The sequence below is a fragment of the Bombina bombina genome, chromosome 1 (genome assembly GCF_027579735.1).
Source record: "Bombina bombina isolate aBomBom1 chromosome 1, aBomBom1.pri, whole genome shotgun sequence".
Classification (NCBI taxonomy): Eukaryota; Metazoa; Chordata; class Amphibia; order Anura; family Bombinatoridae; genus Bombina; species Bombina bombina.
Window position 1 is genome coordinate 613,033,414 of NC_069499.1, and position 16,243 is coordinate 613,049,656.

Below are 16,243 nucleotides of genomic sequence, written 5' to 3' on the forward strand. Positions count from 1 at the left end.
CATGTATCAAAGTTCAAGTAGCCAGTCCATGTGAGTTTTAGTCTATTCATCCGGGCTAATGTCTTTGGCAAACCGAAGAAAAATAACTCCATTAGTTCGCTTATCTTTGTTTGCTTATGCTCTTGAATACAGGACTGTTACAGAAGAGTATTACAACAATCAGAGTGCATATGATTAAACCTCAATTTAACAAAACCACTACGCATCAATACTAAACTTCATTTGAAGCAAAAGAAAAGAAAAAACAAAAAACAAAAACAAAAGAACAAAACAAAACAAAAGTAAAAACAACAACATGGTAGGTTACAATATTAAAGATGGTGTTGCATGTGCTCGGGTGTCAGAGATATTGCTACTTTACATCTAGGTTAGCGCTTGTTGGGAAGTAATGTGATCCTTCTATGTGAAGCTATTAATTAGCATATGTGACTATGATCATTTATGTCAATCCTACTTGGGCTTATATTTATATGACTCCCATAGGAGTAGCATGTCTTCAAAAAAGGTCAGACCTCCTATTTGAAGATAATGAAATCTTTCTAATACCATATCTGAGTTAACTAATTTCACCCATTCACTAACAGTAGGGATTTTGGTTGTTTTCCAGCATCTAGGTATCATTTGTTTTGCCGTGTTTAGCATAATATGAAACAGTTGTTTGCGTATTTTGCATGTTATGGGAGGATCATTGTGGAGAAGTGCTAGTTCTATGCTCGGGTTAATTTGCGTGTGTAAAACTGCGTTAATTTCTTGGAAAATTGCTGACCAAAAATTTCTGATAGATTTACAATCCCACCAAATATGTGTCATATGTCCTGGTAGGTCGCAACCCCTCCAGCAGTGGTCTGAACTCCCTTTAAAAATACGCTTAATTTTGGCTGGGGTCATGTACCATCGCATACAGACTTTAATGTTTGTCTCTTTCGCTCTTGCCGAGTGAGCTGAATGCGATAAATTCTCAAATATTAGCTGCCAGTCTTTAGTGAGTGTAGTCGTTTCAAGCTCTCTATCCCACCCTGCAGTATATGAAGGCAGGTTCGGGAATCTATTCTCCAAAACCAGCTTGTATAGTGTAGAAACCGATCTGGGACCCTTTAAGTCACTCAAGCATGCTTGCTCGAATTTTGTCAAAGGACGCATAAAGTCTGCTTTACTTTTATGTGTGAGTAAAAAATGTCTCGCCTGATGGTAATTAAACCAGGAGGCGAAAAAAGGAATTGATAGTGAGTCTATTTGTTGCTTGGATTTTACCTTGTTGTTTTCTAATAAGGTGTGGATCTGTATTGGGGAGATTTGGGTGGCACCTGTGCTCTTCTCTTGTGCAAGTCCCGGGGGAAACTCTGGGTTAAGTATCAAGCTTGTAAGTGGGGAATATTTTGAAGAGATTTTTGGATATGTCTTGAGGACATGTAGCCAGTCTCTCCAGGTCTCGATAGACGTGGAGGACTGGGAGATAGTAGGATTCCCTAGTGCCTGGATATTCCAGCAGTTGTTTCCTAAGTGAGTTGTGTCTGCCATGTTTGTTTCTATTCGTACCCACCCCTTAGATTTATCTCCCTCATGGTTGCACCACTCCAGGACACGCTGAAGAGAGATCGCAAGTTTATATGAGTTAAGGTGTGGGACTCCCAGGCCTCCTTGCTCAGGAACTTTATAAATCGTGCTTTTATTAATACGCGGTGGTCTGCGTTTCCATATATAGTCATTCAATATTTTTTGCAAGATATCTACTTCCCTGGATATGTGCTGGACCGGTACGGTCTGTAAGATATATAATGCTTTAGGTAGTAGCACCATCTTAGCTGCTTGGATTCTACCCAACCACGTAATATTTTTTAGAAGCCAGGAGGAGGTCAGGGACTGAAACTCATTAATTAGTTCCCCATAGTTGTGTTTGCGTGTTGATTGACTGTTTGGAGTCAAGAAGACTCCCAGATATTTAAGACGGTTGGTTTGTACTTTTAATGGGCAGAGTGCTCTAATGTCCTCTAGCGTCTGTTGGGGGATCCCTATCGGTAAAAATTCTGACTTTGTCATGTTAACCAAAAAATTAGATACCCTGCCGAAAGAGGAGAGCTCAGTCATTGCATGTGTGATAGATCTAAGTGGGTCAGTTATTGTCAGTAGGAGGTCGTCTGCGTAGATTGCCATTTTATGTTGTCTAGTTCCTGCTGTAATTCCTGTAATGTGCGGATTCTCTCTGATTCTAATTGCGAGTGGTTCAAGTGATAAAATAAATAACAATGGGGATAGAGGGCAACCCTGTCTCGACCCGTTTCTGATTTCAAAGGGTTCAGAGAGCGTCCCATTCACTCTCACCTGTGCTGTTGGGTTAGAATATAGGGCCATAATTCTTTGGATAAACTGGTCGGGGAAATTAAATCTACTAAGAGTCGCTTGTAAATAAGTCCAGTCAAGTCTGTCAAATGCCTTCTCGGCGTCAGTGGATAAAAAGAGGGCTGGAGTGTTAGTCGTAGTAACAAGGTCTATAAGATTAAGTACTTTCACGGTGTTATCTTTTGCTTCTCTATTGGGTACGAAACCTGCCTGGTCCTGATGTATTAGTTCTGGGAGAAATTTATTTATGCGGGAGGCCAAAATTTTTGCATATAGTTTCAAGTCTGTGTTAAGTAGGGATATTGGTCTAAAATTGGTGGGGACATCCGGCACCCTGCCCGGTTTTTCTAATACTGAGATATGTGCTTGTAACATGGTATCGGGAAATCTATAGTCTTCCGCTATGTGATTAAATAAGGAGGTTAAATGTGGGGCAAGATATTTTGAAAAGGTTTTATAGTACAAGCCTGAGAAACCATCTGGGCCCGGCGCTTTGTTAGATTTTAGGGTACGTATAGCATCTAATACTTCTTTAATGGTAAAGGGTTGGTTCAGGGACTCTCTTTGCTCGCTACTTAATTGTGGTATTTGTATACTAGAAAGGTATTGGTAGCATGCGCGACTATGAGCTGTGTCTTCTCTGTCCGGGAATAAGTTATAAAGTTTATGATAAAAAGATTTAAATACTTCAGCTATTTTATGTGTGTCTTCTAGTCGTTTCCCTGACTCATTTTTAATTGAGTGAATGTATGTTTTTTGTTGTCTATGTTTTAAAGATCTTGCTAGCCATTTCCCTGCTTTGTTGCCCTCCCTATAGAATGTCTGTTGGAAGGACAATAGTTGTCTTTGAGCATCTATCTGGAGTAAGTTGTTTAGTTGTGCACGCTTTGAATTAAGGTTATCCAAAACAAGATTGTTGTCAGGGGATTGTTTGTGTAGATAGTCTAAATCAGCAATTTCTTTAGCTAAGGTGGTACATTCTTCTCTCCTCTTTCTTGTTATATATGCTTTAATTTTAATGAGTTCACCCCTGATTGTACTTTTGTGTGCCTCCCATATTGTTGAAAAATGTATATCTGGGGTGTTGTTAGTTGTGAAATATGATTTAATATGTTTAGCTAGTCTCTTTACTTGTTGTTTCCCCTTGAGGAGTGATTCATCTAGTCTCCATTGGTACTGTCTCAGCGGAGCTGAGGGCCACGCTATCTCACATGATGCCAGCGAGTGATCTGACCAGGTGGTGTGTCTGATTTCAGCTGTTTTCAGGTATGAAAGAGTTAAGTGATCCACAAAAATGTAATCTAATCTAGAATAGCAACTATTGGGGATCGAGAAAAATGTGAAGTCTTTTTTTTGGGGATTGGAATATCTCCATGTGTCGTGTACCCCAAGCAATTTAAGATTTTTCCAGATGTTTTGCATGTTTGGAATTTTTTGTCTGGTTTTAGGGTTGGAGCAGTCTATCTGGGGGTCTAAAGGAACATTAAGGTCGCCTGCTATGATCAAGGAACCTTTGGCCTGAGCTAAGATAGAGTTAGTGGTTGCATTAATAAATTTGCTCTGACGTCTATTGGGTGCATATAAGTTCACCAGTGTAATGGGTTTGCCAAAAAGAAGGCCTGTTACACATAAGTACCTGCCTTCTTTGTCCTGTTCTACATGTATTTTACTAAAGGCAAGTGACTTGTGAATTAGTATACTGACACCATTAATTTTCTTGGCTGGATGCGAACTGTGAAAGTGCTGTGGATAGTTAGAGGAAAAGAACTTGGGTATGTGTTTGGTTTTAAAGTGTGTCTCCTGTAGCATAAGGATCTGGCCCCCTTTCTTATGGAGATCCAACAGTGCCATCCTACGCTTATTCGGACAATTTAGCCCTTTTGTATTTTGAGATATAATTGTGAAAGCCTGTGAAGTGTTTCTATTCATTGTACCTATTTTTGTACTATATGACCCTGTGCTTGGATAATGCCCTCACATACCTCCCTCTGGAACACTCCGAGCACAGCTGTTTATGCATATGTAACATAGTAGTAACCTTAAAAAAAAAAGAAAAAATTATAAAAAAGCAAGTGACAAAACATTTTACCCCTTTCTTAGCCGAAAGGGTACAATACATCATCTTAACTATAGGAGAGTATATCTCCCAACTGGCTGAGAGTAAAAGTAGTACAGTTGTTCCATTTTAACAGGGAGAAGGGAAAACAATAGTAGTATAGTAAACAATTCTGAATTAAATACTAAACTGATTTGAACCAGCCTAACGGCCTCTGAAAAGAAGAAAAAGGATTAACATTGGACCCGTAAAACATATCCATTAGCATAACATATTGCTAGCAAGTAAAAGTCTCTAGTCTTTCAAACTCCTATTTTTAGCATGACCATGACTGTCTATGCAACAAAAATTGTCCGTTATCACAAGGAATTCTTTCACAGTTATTTCCTAGGAAAGAAAAACATGCAAGGTAGTATGGCAATAATATTGTGCTATCAAACATATGTAAAAGGATACAGCTTATCCGGTTCAGGGACCTTCGTTCTCCTGCAGGTTATTTTGATTGCCTGCGTTCAGTCTGCGTGTTCTTCTCTGTTGTACCTGCTGCCATTCCCGCCTCTGAGGTAATGGGTTAGTACTAAGTCCCAGTTTGTGTTGGTTTTGTGCCTCTTCTCCCTCCTCTATCACGGGAGGTATAACATCTAGGGCCTTGCAGATCTGTTTGACGTCTCCTGGTGTAGTGCATATGAATCTCTTTCCTTGCCAGGGGATAATTAACTGAAAGGGAAACCCCCACCTGTATGGGATATTTTGTTTCCTGAGAAGCATAGTAAAAGGTTTAAGTTCTTTTCTCTTGAAAAGGGTCCTCTGCGACAAGTCTGTATAAAATTGAAGATCAGCATTTTCGTACTTGATAGGTTGTTTCTCACGAGCCAACTTCATAAGTTCTTCTTTGACCTGGTAGTTTGTTAATCGTACAATTATGTCTCTAGGTGGTTGTGTATCTAGTAGTTTAGGGCGGAGTGCCCTATGGGCTCTGTCTATCTCCATCTTTACTGGGGACTCTGTTTGTTTCAAAAAGTTAAAGAGATCTTGTAGATATTGCTCCAGGCCCGATAGCGGTATGGATTCAGGGACACCTCTGATTCTGATATTGTGCCTTCTGCTTCTATTTTCGGCATCGTCAATTTTTTCTTCCAGGCCCAGTATGACTTCATTTTGTTTGTGGATAGTGGTATGTAGGTCAGATATTGCCGTATTATGAGTATCCAGTGTAGTTTCCACTGCTTCCACTCTATGCCCTATTTCAGACATTTCTTTCTTTAGGTCGTTGATTTCCTCTTTAATGCATTGTTTAACTTGCAGAACTAAAGCCAAGAAATCTTTTTTTGAGGGGAGCGATGCAAATAAAGCTTTAGGCACTGTGATGGTGTCTGTCATAGTTTCAGAATCCGATTCTGAAGATGAATATGCTGCAGCAGAGTCTTGATCTTCATTGGGATTTAAGCTTGTAGATTTGACCTCTACCGATTTGAAAAAGTTGTTAACTGAGGGAGTAGTCTGACTGCTTTGTTTTGGTGCAGACCCTTTTTTGTTGATTTTTTTTAGGAGACATGTTTATCTTGTTCAATGTCCAAGTCTGTGTTTTAAAGATACCCTTTGCACAGGTTAAAATCAAGTGAGGACTCAGCACATTAATGGGTTGTACAGTAAGGTTTGTCCCTAGCAAAGGTACTCTGATCAGGCGTTCACAGAGCTATGTTACCTATTTGTGGCTTAGGAGCTGCGATATATATCACTGCCTACCGTGTATTTCTTGTGGTTTAGTCCTAGTACCTGGGTATTGCTGCATTGCGCAGTAAACAAATAATAGTTATGTGTAAATTTTCTTTTAGGCGTCAGGCTGTGGTGTATGCCTTTTCTTCAATGGAATAAAAATCAAGTTGAAAATTTTACCCCTTGTGCTGTATGTATTGCCGCATGCAGTTTACATGCATAGATGTAGAGTTACAGATAGATGTTCCCTTCAGTTATAAGCATATTATGGGGATGGATAAAGCCCTTTGAACTCTGTCATACTAGTCTTGAGCATAGCATTTTCCCTTAAGTGTTGCTTCATATAATGCCTCTCTGACATATAGACATTTCTCAGATATTGCAGGTCTGCACAAACAAGTTACTCCGTTACTGATCTTAATCATCCATGTCTCACACATCTGCGTGTAGCTAAGATGTACTCTCTCTCAATAGTGGCCTTCTGCTACGCAGTGTTTTAAACTTGTAAGTGTCTCAAAACAATTGCGGTCTTTGTGCTTGGACCTGTGTTATGTTTGCTAGCCGACCGCTCTTGTTCTAGGTAGTGTCCCATACACTCAGATTACCTCTTCTTCAGCTGCCGCTGTAGATGTAGGTTGCGTCTGTATTTTGCATGAGGTTCCGGTGTATGTAGGCCCAGCAAGTCACGCACAGCAACTGCTGTTGTAAACGGGTTACCGAGCGCGCCCCCGCTTCACATCTGACAGCCCTCTCTTCACTTGGGCTATGTAACAACTCGGGGCTGAAATATTCTCCCGGTTATGGCAGATTAACACTTCTCAGCCAGACAGGGCACAGGAGCCGTTTCAAGCCGCGGCCATTTCCTTGGCTGGCTAGCTCCGCCCCCCTCTGAAGGGGTTACTTTTTTAACCAATCATAGTAGTAAATTTCCCCAAGTCTGTGCAATTGTTCTGAAACACTTCCCGATCCTAAAGGCAGATGACAGACTGATAGAAAAAGTACAAAAGGGCAAATATTACCTCGACTTTTTCGAGTTTTGACACAGGGAAAACCTATAAGATTAAATTTTGTATGAACTGTACATCTAAATATGTCATTTATCTAATAGAATGTGCCCAGTGTAGGGTCCACTACATAGGGCTCACTTCCAGGGATGTGAATACCAGAATTAGGGAGCATTTCTCCTCCTTTAAAACTGTAAGGGCATCTACCCCCATTGTACAGCATTTTGGCGTACTACATAAAGGTGACATGATCTCTTTTTCTTTCTGTGCAATTGAAAAAAAATCTGTAAGCCCAAAAGAGGGGGAAACATTGATCACATCCTGGAAAAGAGAGAAGCGTACTAGATCTTTAAACTGGGCACCAGGGTACCTAAGGGACTTAATTTGAAATACGATATTATGAACATATGGGATCAGTAGTGTTATAACTGATCTATCTCATTTACCTGTTCGCTAATGCTCCATGCCTCCTGGGTAGCAGATCGCTCATTAACTAGATTCTGCCTCAAGGCCAAGCCACTAAAGGGTTGTTGTCACCTACATAGGAGTCATATTCTGCTATAACATTCTTAGTGAGATCCTTATTTTAATCTAATTTATTGTAATATAATTCTACGTCTCATATTTTACACATAAGAGGTTTCTTATATAAATCTGTTATGTTTTATAAAGGCCCAGTTTTGGGCCGAAACGCGTTGGCAGAATTGGTGAGCTTTTATCCTACAATACATGTTATTTGTTAGCAATATTGCACTATTGTGTATTTCTTTTATAGGTTGGATATAGGGATTACACCCCAGGTTTTACCGGACATTCCTCTACCCACCATATCCATATTATTTGGAACCTTCATTTGAGGAGACTTAAGGAAGATTCATTCACATACACATACCTTTATTTTTGGAACTTTATATCACTAACTTTGTTTCAAATTGACTTTTCATCACGGACACGTATTTACATTCAAAACCTTTTTCACTTTTTATTTTTTCATTTTTTCTCATATTTTTTGTATGGACATTTTTTGATCACTTCCACATGTTTGATTTTTGAGGGGCCCCCCCTTCCTTTGCATTTTTTGTCACCACAGTTTGTCACCTTACATTTGGATTTTTATGCAATTTTCTATGCAATTTTGCACAGTGTTTAGGGAATATTGTACCCAATTCCAGCTATATCTATTTCAATATCCATTTTATAACCATCTGCATTTTATACAAATCTTTTTTATACTATATGATTGTGTTTTATATAATTTGTATGTACTGTAACATGGATCCATGATTTTACCCATTAAGTTGTAACTGTAAATTGTATCCCATTTGCATTTGTAATAAATTGTATCACATTTGTATTTATATACATAATCTGTATTTATATTTATATACATAATCTGTATTTATCTACATAAGATATCAATAGGAATATTGGTGTCAGCCTTTTGTATATCTTAGGACGTCGTTTATCCACCCCATTTACTTGTTATCCTTTATGATATATAGAGCTTCACTCTTACAGTCGTTGGTATATTTTATTGCATTTCCTCTGCCTTAATTTGGCGCTCCTAGGTCTTTTTTTCCTTAATTTTAGATCCACATTTAAGAGTTGGCTAGGTACCCTTTTGTACCCAGGAGCTAGTGGGAACACTGTATAAGCGCTGTGAGATATTGTAGTATCTTATACTCCTGAGGTGTAATGAACGACTCCTCTGGACCCTGGGTTGTATGTAGGTTAGCCATATCTGTCACATAATAACAACAATACTAACATGTTCACCACTTATGTCCCAAATCACGGCTGTATTCCTCTCTGTTTCATAGGGGTAGTTTTACCTAACCACTGTTTATCAGATGTATGAAGAGGGTGTGTTTTAATTTTAACCAATCAGATTGTATGTACTAGTATTTTAACAGGTGGGACACACAGGTACTATAGGCTATGACTACGGCTGTTAGCGTAAGCCATTAGTGACACACCACTTCACTTTGTTTGTATGGTGGTTTTTGCCTTTTCTGGATGTCTAATTTTACTGGATTTGAACTAATACATTTTTGACCTCTACACCTCAGCCAGATCGCTGAAGTGCCTACCTGAACCTGCTTATCTGAGAGAAACAAAAAGGAAATTTATGCTTACCTGATTAAATTTGTTTCTTTTTAGATACGATGAGTCCACGGATTTCATCCTTACTTGTGGGGAATTACGCCTCCTGGTCAGCAGGAGGAGGCAAAGAGCACCACAGCAGAGCTGTATAAATAGCTCCTCCCCTCCCACTCCAGTCATTCCACCGAAGTTAGGAAGAGAAAGGAAAAGCCAAGGTGCAGAGGTGACTAAAGTTTACAAAAATTAACAACCTGTTAAAAGGACAGGGCGGGCCGTGGACTCATCGTATCTAAAAATAAACAAATTTATCAGGTAAGCATAAATTTCCTTTTTCTTTTTAAAGATACGATGAGTCCACGGATTTCATCCTTACTTGTGGGATACAATACCAAAGCTATAGGACACGGATGAAAAGGGAGGTACAAGACAGGGAACCTAAACGGAAGGCACCACTGCTTAAAGAACTTTCCTCCCAAAAACAGCCTCAGCCGAGGCAAAGGTACCAAATTTGGAAAATTTGGAAAAAGTGTGAAGAGACGACCAAGTTGCAGCTTTGCAAATCTGATCAACAGACGCATTTTTGAATGCCCGTGAGGAAGCCACAGCCCTAGTGGAATGATCCGTAATTCGTTCAGGAGGCTGCTGTCCAGCAGTCACATATGCAAAACGCATGATACTACACAGCCAAAAAGAAAGAGGTAGCCGTAGCTTTCTAACCCCTACGTTTCCCCGAAAAAATGACCAACAAAGAAGACGATTGTCGAAAATCCTTAGTCGCTTGAAAGCAGAACTTTAAAGCACGGACAACATCTAAATTATGTAACAGACGTTCCTTCTCAGAAAAAGGATTAGGACCCAAGAAAGGAACAACAAAATCCTGATTCGCATTCTTGTTTGAAACAACTTTAGGAAGAAAACCAGATTTTGTACAAAACACCACCTTATCCGAAAGAAAAATCGGATAAGGGGAATCATATTGTAATGCCAAAAGCTCAGATACTCTACGGGCAGAGGAAAAAGCGACCATAAATAAAACTTTCCAAGATAATACCTATATCTTATGGAATGCATAGGTTCAAACGGAACCCCTTGAAGAACTCTAAAAAATAAATTTAAACTCCAAGAAGGAGCAAGAGGTCTAAAATACAGGCCTGATTCTAGCCTGACAAAAAGATTGTATATCTGGAACATCCACCAGACACTTGTGTAACAAAATAGAGAAAGCAAAAATTTGTCACTTTAATGAACTTGCTGATAACCCCTTCTCCAATCCTTCTTGGAGAGAAAAAACTAAATCCTGGGAATCCTAACCCTACTCCATGAGTAGCCCTTGGATTCCCACCAATAAAGATATTCACGCCATACCTTATGGTAAATTTTCCTAGAAACAGGCTTACGTGCCTGAATTAAGGTATCTAAGACTGAATCAGAAAACCCTCGCCTAGATAAAATTAAGCGTTCAATCTCCAAGCAGTCAGCTGCAGAGAAACTAGATTCAGATGATGGAAGGGACCCTGAATGAGAAGTTCTTTCCTCAATGGGAGGTGGCTGAGATGACACGTCCACCAGATCGGCATACTAAATCCTGCGAGGCCACACAGGGGCGATGAGGATCACCGATGCCCTCTCCAGTTTGACTCGAGCAAGCACCTGGGTAAGGAGAGCAAATCGAAGGAATACATAAACTAGGCTGAAAGGCCAAGGCATCTATCAGCTCGGCCTGGGGATCCCTGGACCTGGACCCATATCTAGGAAGCTAGGCATTCTGACGAGATGCCATGAGATCCAACTCCGGCCTGCCCCATTCTCCCGGATGAAAAATCTGCTACCCAGGTTTCCACCCCTGGGATGTGGACAGCTGACAGATGGCAAGAGTGAAACTCTGCCCACTGTATGGTCTTGGACACTTTTGTCATCACTAAGGAATTCCTTGTTCCTCCCTGATGATTGATGGAAGCTACAGACATTAAGATGTCCGACCAGAATCCTATGAATTGGGCCTTGAAGCGCATTGAATATTGCTCACAACCCTAGAATATTGATGGGAAGGAGAGACTCTGCCCGAGTCCATACACCCTGAGCCCTTAGGGAGTTCCAGACTGCTCCCCATCCCAACAGGCTGGCATCCGTTGTCACATCACCCACGAGGGTCTGCGGAAGCAGATCCCCTGGGATAGACGATCCAGCAACGACTACCACAGAAGAGAGTCCCTTGACTCTCCGATCTAGATTTATTAGAAGAAACAAAACTGTATAATCTCCATTCCACTGCCTGAACATGCTTAGTTGCAAAGGCCTGAGATGAAAAACGAGCAAACGGAACGATGTCCATTGCCACCACTATCAATCTGATTACCTCCATGCACTGAGCCACGGACGGACGAGGATTTGACTGAATGGTCTCACATGTATTCAGAATTTTCAGTTTTCTGACCTCCGTCAGAAAAATCCTCATTGACGCAGTCGATTAGGGTTCCCAGAAAGGGTACTCTTGTCTGAGGAACTAACAAACTTTTTGCCAGGTTTACCTTCCACCCGTGGATCCTTAGGAAGGAAAGCACCAAGTCGGTATGGGACTTGCCAGTTGAAATTACGACGCCTGGAGCAGTATATCTTCCAGATAAGGCGCCACCGCGGTGTCCCGCGGCCTTAGAACCGCCAATAAAGACCCCAGAACGTTCGTGAAAATTCTGGGCTCCGTGGCCAGACCAAAAGGGAGAGCCACAAACTGAGAATGTTTGTCCAGAAAGCAATCCTCAGGAACTTGAAATGATATCTGAAGATAGGAACATGAAGATATGCATCCTGTAAATCTACTGTCGACAGAAATTGACCCACTGGATCAAAGAATGGTACAAATAGGCTCTATCTTGCAGAGAAACTATGAGAACTTGTTTAGACTCTTAAGGTCAAATACAGATCTGAAGATTCCCTCCTCTTTTATCTTGGGAACCACAAACAGATTGAAATAAAACACCCTGCTCCTGTTCCAGTACTGGAATGGGAACAATGACACCCAGGAAGGAGAGACTCTTACACAATGCAAGAACGGCTCTCCTATTAACTGAACTGCAGATAAACCTGAAAAACAGAAACCTCTGGGAGAAAAACTCCTTGAATTCTGACCTGTTACCCTGGGACACAATTTTCTATTTCCCAGGGATCCCGAACCAAGCCTGAGCGAGGACGGAATATCGCCCTCCACAAGATCCGGTCCCGGATCAGGGGCATGTCCTCCCCACCGTGCCTGATTTAACATCAGATAACTTATTATTTTTATGAATATTTTGTAAATTCTTTTAATTCAAAAAGAACTGCTTCCGTCAAGCCAGAGCCCAACAAAGTCTTCCACTTGTAAGGAATCGCTAAAAAGCCAAGACTTAGAGCCTACACCGGTAAAACAAGGCTCTAACCAAAGGCTCGGTGAGCTGGAACAGAAAAACCTGAAACCTATAATTTCAGTTTAAAAAATTGAAGGAAAAATTTTGAAAGAAAAGATTAGCCAACTCAAAGGCTTGTATCCTAGCCTGGCTCTCTATTCAGGGAAGATTCTGATTTAGTAGTAACAGAAAACACATCAGACCATACGCCGTCACACTAGTGATGGTAGCAAAAAAACACAGCTGGTTGCCATTATAAGCCCTGTTGTATGATCCTTTTTAAGTTCTTACTATTCTCTAAAGGTATCGTAGAACTCTTAGCTAGGCTGGAAACTAATCCTTCCACTTTCCCAGAGAAAGTGTGCCCAGCCTCCTAGCTAAGTTGACCATGGGAAAACATGGAAAATGCGGTTCTCCATCCTAATAACTTACTGGACGCCCTAGATAACACTCATAGTGTCGGAGTCGTCCAGGATAGCTAAAACTTCCTAAGTAACAAATGGAGGTAGACAAGCTAAAACAAAGGAAAAACAACCTCAGGATCAAAATAAAGAAATTATTCTATCTGAGCCTGAGAATTCATTATCAGAAAATCCCGAAGTATCTTCCTCTGCGTCAACAGGGAAGAAATAGCTGGGATAGCAATTTTTAAATCAATCATCCCGATTAAAATAATTCCTCTAGAAATGTTTACTACTACATAGGAAAAAACTATGATGTATGAAATGTTAGAGGAAGCGCAGGACACTGTATGTGGGCCATAATTATTGTGGAACACTATAGGAGAAATTTGTGGCATAAGTTGATCGCAGTCAACAGACTCCCATAGGAGTAGGAGGTCAGAAAAGAAACAAAATCTTTTTTTTTTTTTTAAATTAACACAAACGTAACTGTCTTTTTAAAATTAAAAAGTAATACATTTTTGTGCAAACTTATTCCATCCTAAGACATAAAGTATGGATTAAACAAAGAAGTATAACTCTGTTACGGTCTCTTTAAATGTGAAAATCAACTCATTTACTGCGTACATGTCCAATCTCAAAGGATGGCTTAAACAAATAAACAGAGAAATTATGGCAAATAAAATGGACAAAAAAAACTTTACTGTCTTTTTAAATTTTAAACAGTAACGTATACTCTTGCGTGTAGCAAGTGCTTAGACTGTGACACAAACTTATAGATAGTTTTGCATGTTTAAAACTAGAGCTGCAACAACTAATCGTCATAAATCGATAATAATCGATTATGAAAATAGTTGTCAACGAATCTCATAATCGATGAATCGATTAGTTGGTCTGTGCACAACACCAGCTGCTTCACTCCATTGAACTCCTGCATATAGTATTGTGTTTTATGGTTATGTCCTTAGCCTAAAGGACGTCTGCAGACGTCTTCTTTTCCCTTTTTCAGGACAGTATACTTTTACAACTACCCCTGGCTTATGTGTAACTCAGATAACACAATTTATGCTTACCTGATAAATTTATTTCTCTTGTGGTGTATCCAGTCCACGGATCATCCATTACTTGTGGGATATTCTCATTCCCAACAGGAAGTTGCAAGAGGACACCCACAGCAGAGCTGTAATATAGCTCCTCCCCTAACTGTCATAGCCAGTCATTCGACCGAAAACAAGCAGAGAAAGGAGGAACCATAGGGTGTAGTGGTTACTGTAGTTTAAATTTAAAAATTACCTGCCTTAAAATGACAGGGCGGGCCGTGGACTGGATACACCACAAGAGAAATAAATTTATCAGGTAAGCATAAATTGTGTTTTCTCTTGTAAGGTGTATCCAGTCCACGGATCATCCATTACTTGTGGGATACCAATACCAAAGCTAAAGTACACGGATGGAGGGAGGGACAAGGCAGGAACCTAAATGGAAGGAACCACTGCCTGTAAAACCTTTCTCCCAAATATAGCCTCCGAAGAAGCAAAAGTATCAAATTTGTAAAATTTTGAAAAAGTATGAAGCGAAGACCAAGTCGCCGCCTTGCAAATCTGTTCAACAGAAGCCTCATTTTTAAAGGCGGAAGCCACAGCTCTAGTGGAATGAGCTGTAATCCTTTCAGGAGGCTGCTGTCCAGCAGTCTCATAGGCTAAGCGGATTAAGCTTCTTAGCCAAAAAGAAAAAGAAGTTGCCAAAGCCTTTTGACCTCTCCTCTGTCCAGAGTAGACAACAAACAAAGCAGATGTTTGACGAAAATCTTTAGTAGCTTGTAAGTAAAACTTTAAAGCACGGACCACGTCCAGATTGTGTAACACAAGGATGGAACCACAATCTCTTGATTGATATTCTTGTTAGATACCACCTTAGGTAAGAACCCAGGTTTGGTACGCAGGACTACCTTATCCGTATGAAAAATCAGATAAGGAGAATCACATTGTAAGGCAGATAAAACAGAATGGAGGGGAGACTCATGTGTGGTATCATCTATTAATTAACAAGTCACAGAACTATTGCCAAATGGGTACTCACAAATTTGGAGAGCACACTTATGTGCTGGTAGGGGCGGGCTGCAGAATTAGAAAGGTGTGACAGCTCACCCACTTGAAGGCGCTCTTGGCGTAAGATGGTGGTGCTATAAGGGAGACAAGAAATACGGGCACCACATGTGCAGACTATTAATGGTACAACCACAACAGATTCCTTAATATGGAGGGTACTCACATATTCCCAGAGCACACCAATGTGCTTGTAGAAGCAGGCTGCAGATTGGTAGAGGTGTGGCAGCTCACCCAAACTCTAGGTATCCTGATATTTGTATGATAATGTGTTCCCTCAGGTGCTGGGCTGGTCTCTCATAGGTGAACAATGGCAGATGGTGGGTAGAAATGAATCCACTCAAAGGATAAAAGATCTATCCAAATTTATTTAAAAAAGCATAAAAGTTTAAAAACAACAGCACAATGATTGCTGATGAGAGTGGATAACAGGGTGTCCAATAATCACCCAATCATGCAACGCGTTTCACGGTTCACAGACCGTTTCATCAGGCATAAAAAATCATAATAAATCATGCTACCCTTCACTGCCTTATATACCTCACTAATGAACAGAACCAAACACCTCTTTTTGCTGGAGAATGATTGATGTGGTACACCTGTGTGGGTTAGTCCAAATCACTGGCCTAGAGGTGAAAAATCCCTCTTGACTCTGTAAACACTCACCTATGTTTGCATTTATTAATCTATTCTCTGCAGTACAATTATCTGGTGGAATAAACTTCATAATTAATCATTGTTATTAAAAAGCTCCAAACTGGTGAACATGTAAATAGGTTCCCTTACTGGGATAGATGATCCCTCCCACCCCTTTTATTTTACACATTTGAGGTGGTATAACCCTTCCAAAGATATTTTGGGAGTCTGTATTTGACAACACTATGATTGATGTGGTACACCTGTGTGGGTTAGTCCAAATCACTGGCCTAGAGGTGAAAAATCCCTCTTGACTCTGAAAACACTCACCTATGTTTGCATTTATTAAACTATTCTCTGCAGTACAATTATCTGGTGGAATAAACTTCATAACTAATCATTGTTATTAAAAAGCTCCAAACTGGTGAACATGTAAATAGGTTCCCTTACTGGGATAGGTGATCCCTCCCACCCCTTTTATTTTACACATTTGAGGTGGTATAGC